This window comes from Miscanthus floridulus, chromosome 18, assembly GCF_019320115.1.
Source record: "Miscanthus floridulus cultivar M001 chromosome 18, ASM1932011v1, whole genome shotgun sequence".
Lineage (NCBI taxonomy): Eukaryota > Viridiplantae > Streptophyta > Magnoliopsida > Poales > Poaceae > Miscanthus > Miscanthus floridulus.
Genome location: NC_089597.1, coordinates 55,121,592 through 55,131,028, shown reverse-complemented (window position 1 = coordinate 55,131,028; position 9,437 = coordinate 55,121,592).

Genomic DNA, 9,437 nt, shown 5'->3' with positions numbered 1-9,437 from the left:
AGCATCTCAAGCGGCCTCACTGTAACTGCTCTGTGAATAAGAAACGTGATCCAGTGGGCATAGGGCAACTATCGATGACCTTTGAACCCCTTAGCAATAGTGTCCTCCAGACAGTTCAGTAGCCACAACTGGATGCGAGTCAAGCCCTCATGATACCCCATCCTCGGAAGTAGTGTCCTCCTCATAATGGCATTAAGCACTCTAGCAGTGGGAGTAAGATCACTGGGTGTCCTCCTCGATCCCTCGTCGAATGGCTCTATGAAGCAGTGGCAAACTAGATCAGTAGGGGGTACCATCCCACCATGAGGACATCTGGGGGGCGTTGTCTGTCCATAGAAAACCTCATGTAGCTGGATGGGCTACTCCTAAAGCCTAAGTATCTCTCTGACCCTAGTGCTCGTCAACCTATAATCTCTTCCACTGAATACAAAGTGTATAAATCTATGCTGTGGGTCAATCTAGAGAGAAACATAGAACTAACAGACCCAAGATGGAACATACAATCATGTCCATCCAAGTAAGTCTATCAACCCTAGCAGGTAAGAAAGGTATGGGCGAATGTGCTGTCCAGCTACTGCAACAATAGACTCTATGATGCACACCCTCTGAGATCTAAAAACAGCTCCACTGTTAAGATATGCATTGTAGAAGTCCTCCTGCAGTGATGTGTAGAAGCCCTCTGATGCACACTTATCTCACCTCGGCAGAAACCACTGCTCAAACTCTATAAATCTGAGCTGCTGCACCTGCTTGGCTGTGGCGGCCCTCAGATCTAGATGAGTCACTGGAGGCGGACCCTGTGGTCTAGGCAGTGGATGAGAACCTCTCCACTGTGTATCTGCCCTCGGTGTGACTAGAACACGGGTACGACCAGAGTGGCAAATTTGTGGCTGAGGTGCCTGCTCTATCTCCTAGGCCTATGTCCCTCCTGAGTCTGCTTTGCTGCCTGTGGCTCCTGCTACTGTGACTCCCCCTGAGGATGACCCTCATCAATGGCAACATGCTATCCTCCAATCATGAGAGTCCTAGGTGGACCACCATGAAGGCGCTCAACCTGCTCAAGTGTAGCCCTCGCTTCTGGTGAAAGCTGATTTGTGATCCAGACTCCACTGCGAGCACCTCCTCTCTTGGCACGCTCTGCAACCTCTACAACTGTGGCTGCTCTAGCTGTATCTACATCTGGATACTTGCGCTTCTTTGTTGCTAGCTTCTTTGTTGCCTTGCCTTTTGGATCTACAGGCAAGTGAGGCGGACGCCTTGAATCCTCATTATCGGGACCACCTCCAACATTCTTGACGTGAACCATCGGTTGGATCTGAAAAGAACAATTGCTGCTGATAAGAAACAACTACCAACTGTCACTTCCGAGGCTTGGCCTCGATCTATACTCGCAAGCTTGGCCCCAAGTTGACTAACAACTACAAATAGGACCTCAACGGCACTGACTCACTGCACGATAGAATAGAGGATATATAGATAATCTTAATTATACATCTAAAGATACGAAACCCTAAGAAAGCAAGCAATTAGGTATGAAATTCAATCGAGGGCTTACTATCTGATGAACCGACAATTCGAAAAGACGTGACATGATACGCGGGGAACCACCGGATTGGTAATGAGAATCTAGGGTTACAGTGGAGGCACTAGCGTGGAGCAATGTCATGGTGGTAGAGGCCCCTAGGGTCCAAGTGACGTAGGTGCTCTAGCAGGGCACGATGGTGGTAGCGGTGCGCGGAGGCAGCGCGCGGTGGTGCAAGCGGCACGGGTGGTAGCGCGTGAAGGCTTGAGAGCATGGAGGCACGAGCGATGTGGGCGGCAGCGGCGATGTCTCGGACGTGGCCGAGCACGGGTAGTGACACGTGGAGGCTCAGCGCGATGGCGACGGCGAGCACGAGCGGCGACATGTAGAGGCATGACGCTGCGACGGCGGTGAGCGCGAGCGGTGGGGCGTGGAGGCACGGTGCGGCGGTGGCGGTGGGCTTGGCGATGCAGGATGAGGGTTAGGTCAAGGAACGGTGCGCGGCTTATATGGGGGGTCCCTCGTGGAGTAGAAAAGGAAAAGGAGAAAGAATCTAGGTCCCATACATTTTCTACTGACCGGACGCTCCGGTGGCAGCGACCGAACACTACCACCTAGCGTCTGGTCAATTCCAGTAAGGTCCAAAACCCCTAGAATCACGACCGGCCATGTCTGGTGGACACCGATCGAACATAGCCAGAGTCCGGTGCAAGCTGTCTCCTTCGTCTTCGATCGACCGAACACAGAGCCACCATCTGACCGGACGCTAGGAGAACACTGTTCCAGCGTCTGGTCACTCCTTCGTAGCAAGTTCACCTCCTATGAACTGACCGAACGCTATACATCAGAGTCTGGTGCAGCGTCTGGTCACTCCTTTTCCAGTGAATCTTCAAAGTCCTTCATGTTGTCTGTTCTCAATCAAGTCCCAACTCCAATAAGATCCAAATAAACACCAATTGAGACTGATATGAGTGACCTCTCTCAAACCCTCATGTTTTTCAAAAAATATTTTGCCTTAGGCTATTATTTTTTATGAAAATAGGCAATAAGAGGGCAATTTAAGATGAACGATAAAACAACATTCATGCACATGTAATGCAATACTTGAAAGATAAATCTAGTTGCTTGTCAAGTTTGATCTAAGGTTAAGCTTCTTCACATGCTTTACGACGGGTTATCTTAATCATGTTAGACAAGCCCTATATGCATTACCAAAAATTGAACATGGTGTATATTACAATGCAATGCAAGGGACAACACAAGCTCATCTTTTAGTAAAGTTGCTAAAATCAAGAACATTGAGCTCATTCCGCAATCTATAAAATGTTGCCTCATCTAGCGGTTTAGTGAAGATATCCGCCAATTGATCATCGGTCCTTACACCTTCTAATAATATATCATTTTTAGCAACATGATCTCTAAGAAAGTGATGGCGGATATTTATGTGCTTGGTGCGAGAGTGTTGAACTGGATTATTCGTAAGTTTTACCGCACTTTTATTGGCGCACAAAAGAGGTACTTTATCTAGAACTACACCATAGTCTAGCAAAGTTTGTTTCATGTAAAGTATTTGTGCACAACAAGCACCCGCAGCAATGTATTCTGCTTCAGCGGTGGACAAAGCCACACTATTTTGCTTCTTGGAGGACCAAGACACAAGTGATCTACCAAGCAAATGGCACCCTCCGGAAGTGTTTTTTCTATCAACTTTGCAACCGGCATAATCCGAATCAGAATAGCCAACTAACTCAAATATAGCTCCTTTGGGATACCTAAGGATTCTTTTTACGGTAATTAAATGAGTTTCTTTAGGATTAGCTTGAAATCTAGCACACATACACACACTAAACATGATGTCGGGCCTAGATGCGATTAAATATAGCAAGCTACCAATCATAGAGTGGTAGAGAGTTTGATCAACCGTGTTACCTCCCTCATCTAGGTCGAGATGTCCATTAGTTGGCATTGGTGTCTTGATTGGCTTACATTCATCCATCTTGAATCTCTTGAGAAGATTATTTGTATATTTCTCTTGAGAGATGAAAATCCCTTCTCTCATTTATTTGATTTGAAAACCAAGAAAGAATGTAAGCTCTCCAATCATTGACATCTCAAACTCTTTTGACATCAATTCACCAAACTCTTTGTAAGAATCTTCATTTGATGATCCAAAGATGATATCATCAACATACACTTGACAAATGAAGATATGCCCATCAAGCTTCTTGGTGAATAGTGTGATGTCGACCTTTTCGATGGTGAAGCCCTTCTCAATGAGGAAGTCCCAAAGATGCTCATACCAAGCTCTTGGGGCTTGCTTAAGCCCATATAATGCCTTGGACAACATATAAACATGATTAGGATATCTAGGGTCTTCAAACCTGGGAGGTTGATCAACATATACTAGTTCATTAATAAAGCCATTTAAAAATACACTTTTCATATTCATTTGATATAGTTTTGTTTCATGATGTGATGCATATGCAAGGAGGATACGAATGGCTTCTAGTCTTGCAACCGGTGCAAAGGTCTCTCTAAAATCCAATCCTTCAACTTGAGAGAACCCCTTTGCAACTAGTCTTGCCTTATTCCTCACAACTACGCCTTGATCATCTTGCTTGTTGCGGAACACCCACTTTGTTCCAATGACTCTTGCTCCTTTTGATCGCTCTTCAAGAGTCCAAACTTCATTGCGGGTGAAGTTGTTCAACTCTTCATGCATGACATTTATTCAATCCAGATCTTGAAGAGCTTCTTCTACCTTGGTAGGCTCATAACAAGAGACAAAAGAGTGATGAGCAATAAATGAAGCAAGTTTTTGTTAGCGAGTCATTACACCCTTTGATGGACTCCCTATGATGAGATCTTGTAGTAGAGGTGTATTTCTTCTATTGACCACTTGAGGAGGAGGTTGTGGAGCATCAACATCTTGTGCTTGTGCCACCATTTGATCATGGGAGACATGGGTGTCTTCATTTTCTACTCTCCCATCTTTATCATCATCTTGTGGCACACTTGATGAAGAAGGTGGATCAATCACTTGTACATCATCTTTAGGCTTGATGTCTTCAATCGGAATGTTCTTCATAGCCTCCCTCAATGGTTCATCACCTACATCATCAAGATTCTCATGTGCTCCTTGGGAGCCATTAGATTCATCAAATTCTACATCATATGTTTCTTCAACCAAGCCGGCGGCATGATTAAATACTCTATATGCTTTGGACTTTGATGAGTATCCAACAAGAAAACCAATATCACAATGTCTTTGAAACTTTCCTAGGTGTTGCTACTTCTTGTAGATGTAGTATTTGCAACCAAACACCCTAAAGAAAGAGACATCCGGCTTCTTCCCATTGAGCAACTCATAAGGTGTCTTGCCAAAGAACTTTTGAAGGAATAGACGGTTGGATGCATAGCATGCGATGTTGATAGCTTCCGTCCATAGAGCTTCGGGGGTGTTGTACTCATCAAGAATTGTTTTTGCAAGAGTGATCAATGTCCGGTTCTTTCTCTCAACTACACCATTTTGTTGAGGAGTATATGTTGCGGAGACCTTATGCTTGATCCCAACTTCATCACAATATGCTTCTATATTTGTGTTGTCAAATTCCTTCCCATTGTCACTTTTTATCTTCTTGAACTTCACTTCAAACTCATTTTATGCTCTCTTGGCAAACTTCTTGAAGCAAGAAGCAACTTCGGATTTATCATGAAGGAAGAATACCCATGTATATCTTGAATAGTCAACAACAATCATAAGACAATAAAGATTTCCACCCAAACTCTTGTATGTTGTTGGCCCAAATAAGTCCATGTAAAGGAGTTCTAGCACTCTTGTGGTTGACATGAAAGCTTTGGTTGGATGAGTATTTGCAACTTGCTCACTACAAAGCTTATCCTTCTCAAACTTCACATCCTTCAACCCTCTCACCAAATCATTCTTCATTAGCTTCTTGAGTGAGCTCATCCCAACATGAGCAAGTCTTCTATGCCATAGCCACCCAAGTGTTGTTTTGGTGAATAGGCAAGTCTTCAAATTTGCATCTTCGGAGGTGAAGTCCACTAGATATAGGTTGTTGTATCTAAATTCTTTGAATATCACTTGATCATCATCCTTCTTAGATACAACAACTTTCTTCTCGGTGAACAAGCATTGGAAGCCAAGATCACACAATTGTCCAACGGATCGCAAGTTGAAGCTCAATGAAGCAACATATAACATATTTGAGATAGAATGATTATTTGATATTGCCACTTTGCCCAATCCTTTAACCTTGCCCTTTGAGTTATCTCCAAATATGATTCTTTCTTATCCATCTACTTCTTCATCTAGTGAGGTGAACATACGAGGATCACCTGTCATATGTTGTGTGCAACCACTATCAATAACCCAATGACTTCCACCGGTCTTGTAGTTCACCTACACACAAGAGACCAAGCTTTAGGAACCCAAACTTGTTGGGGGCCCTTCACCTTCTCAACAAGTGACTTAGCAACCCAAATTTTCTTAGGCCTATTCTTGTTGGGAGGTTCTAAGAACATGACTTTCATCTTTCCACTAGAGTCCTTTCTAAGCATGTAGTGAGCATTGAAGGTAAAAGGTCTAGCATGCTTAGGCAAGGGTTGTGGTGGAGGAGTTTGGCACTCATGAGCAAAGTGGCCTTCTTGTCCACACTCAAAACACTTCTTTAGCTTTGGCTTTTGTTGTTGTTTAGCTTGAGCCTTCTTCTCTTTGTTTGCCATGTACCCAATGCCACTTCTATCCATCTTCATGATGGTGTTCATTAGTAGCTCACTTTGAAGGTACTTGCCTCTAGTGAACTTGCTCAATCCAATCTTGAGATGCTCTTTCTCCAACTTGAGCTTCTTGTTTTCTTTTTTAAGAGCATCATTGTTTTTCTCTTCCTTGAGCTTCTTATTTTCTTCTTTGAGCTTCTCATTCTCAAGCATCAATTCACCATCATTATCAAGAGTTTCTAGCACAACGGACTTGGTGGTTTTGAGTTCTTCAAGATCTTTCTTGAGCTTTTCATTATTATCCTTGAGCTTGACAAACTCATCATAATCATTGGCATCAACCACTTGCCTGCCCTTGCTACTAGAACTTTGCTCAATGCTCTCAATGATCAAATCATCACGTGATGTAGCTATATCAATCTTAACAACATTGTTAGTAGCATCATGTGGCTCATTGAATAAATATTCTTGAGCAATAACTAGATTATCATGATTAATCTTAAGAGTAGTATATTCATCTTTTAGCATATTATGGCTAGTGATGAGCTCTTTATGCATCCTCTCAAGTTTATCATGTTTATCTTTAAGCTCTTTGAGTTTGGATGACATAGCTTCATTTGCTTCTCTAAGCTCAACACTAGCCTTTTCGGCTATATCACATTTAGCTAAAAGAGAGTCATTTTTAGCTTCTAGCTTGTCATTCTTAGCTCTAGTCTTTATAATGATCTTGGAGTATTTATTTAGCAATTTAACAAGATTATCATAAGAAGGTGATTCATATTCATCATCATCACTATCGCGATCATTGTTACTAGCATGTTCATCACCACTACTCTCATCATCATTTGATACCTTGCATTCACCCTTGGCCATAAGGCATAGGTGTGTAGGGGATGATGGCGATGGTGGCGGTGAAGATGATGAAGAGTCAATAACAATGGCGGCCACCTTCTTGTTGTCACTATCATCATCGGATGAGCCACTAGATGAATCAATGTCCGTGAGCCAATCACCGACAATGTATGCCTTTCCACTCTTCTTCTTCTTGTGGAAGTCCTTCTTGCCATCTCTCTTCTTGTATGGCTTGTCTTTCTTCTTCTCATCTTCATCACTTGAGTCATCTTTCTTGCCCTTGTTCTTGTTCTTGAACTTATCTTTCTTGGGCTTTGTGCATTGGTGAGCTAGATGACCAAGTTCTCTACAATTGTAGCAATCCATCTCGAAGATTGGCTTCCTTCTAGAGCTAGTGAAGAACTTCTTCTTCTTGCCATCAAACTTGATGCCACTCTTGTTGAGCTTCTTTAGCATCTTGGTGGTTTTTCTCACCATGAGAGCAAGGCTTGCATCATCAACTTCATGATCACTTGAGCTCTCATACTCAAGCCTTGCTTTGCCCTTCTCTTGACTAGCTTTGAATGCTAAGTCCTTTTCTTTCTTCTTTTTAGAGGATCAGCCATCTTGAGGTGTGATGTGCATGTACATCTCATGAGCATTGATCTTTCCCAAGATTTGTGTCGGTGTAGTGGTGGAAAGATCACCTTGATGAAGCATGGTCACAATATGCCCATATTTGTTAATGGGGAGGACACTCGAGATCTTTCTTACAACATCAGATGGTTGCATTTGACTTAGTCCAAGCCCATTGACTTTCTCTACAAGAACATTCAAGCGTGAATACATTTTATTAGCACATTCTTTAGGAAGCATTTTAAAAGAATTAAACTTTTTCATGACAAGATGATAGCGTTCCTCACGCTCACTCTTTGTTCCCTCATGGAGCGCACAAACATCCAACCATAGTGCATGGGCATCTTTGTGGTTCCTCACCCGGTTGAACACATCTTTACAGAGGCCTCTAAATATGGTGTCTCTAGCCTTTACATTCCATTTTTCATAATTCAACTCATCGCCTTGTATAGGTTAGTAGCATCTCGAGGTTTTGGGAAGCCTTGTGAGGCGGCTCTAAGTATTCCAACATCTAGAGCTTCTAAGTACGCCTCCATGCGAATTTTCCAATATGGAAAATCACCCCCCTCAAAGATAGGAGGAGGTCCATCCCCATGAGACATCTTTCTCTAGGTGGTTAAGCCTAAATACATGAGCATGAGGCTCTGATACCAATTGAAAGAATCAAGATACCCAAGAGGGGGGGTGAATTGGGCTAATTCTAAATTTCTTTGTAATAATTAAACTCTACGGTTAGCCCAATTAACCTATTGTGCCTAGAAAGTGTTTCTATTGATCTAACACACAAAAGTTTAGCACCCTAAGTTCCAATCCTACTCTAGCATGGCAATTCTAGGAATATAAATGACAAGAATTGAATTGCTCAAAGTAGAGAGAGAAGGAGGAATGCAACGATGTTTTGCTGAGGTATCAGAGAGTCGTCACTCCCCACTAGCCCTCGTTGGAGCACCCATACAAGGGTGTAGCTCCCCTTTGATCTGCATAAGGATCAAGTGCTCTCTATGGGTCGATTCTTCGACACTCCGTCATGGTGAATCACCCACAACCGCTCACAACTTGAGTTGGGTCATCCATAATCTCCGCTGGATGATCACCAATCTTCTAATCACCACCAAGCTGTCTAGGTGATGACAATCACCAAGAGTAATAAGCACAAACTCTCACTTGACCACGACAAGCCTAATGAGAAGGGTGGATGCACACTTTGCTACTCTTGATCTCACTAATGAGGGCTCTCTTTGGGATTCTCAATTCTCAATCACCTCACTAGGGCCTTGCTCTTCTTGGCACTCTCAAAGGTGTTTCTTAGCTGTTGGAATGAGCAAAAGTACCCCCCACATGAATAGAGGAAGTATTTATAACATGAGCTGAAAAAACAAACCGTTATGTGCCTCTGTGGAGTGACCGGACGCTCCGGTCATGTTGACCAGATGCATCGGTCAGTTCACCCTGAACTCCAGTGTTTATAGTGTGATCGGACGTTGGCCAGTGTCTAGTCAGCATTGACTGGACGTGTCCGGTCGAGATTTTCCCTCTCTAGAACCTTACTGGAGTCGACCGGACGCTGGCTCTCAATGTTCGGTCACTTGACCTATCAGCGTCCGGTCGCACTAGACAAAAACACCTCAGTCAAATGAACTGACCGGACCCTGAGCTAGCGTTCAGTCACACCGAAGCCAGCGTCCGGTTAGTATTTGACCCTCTATTC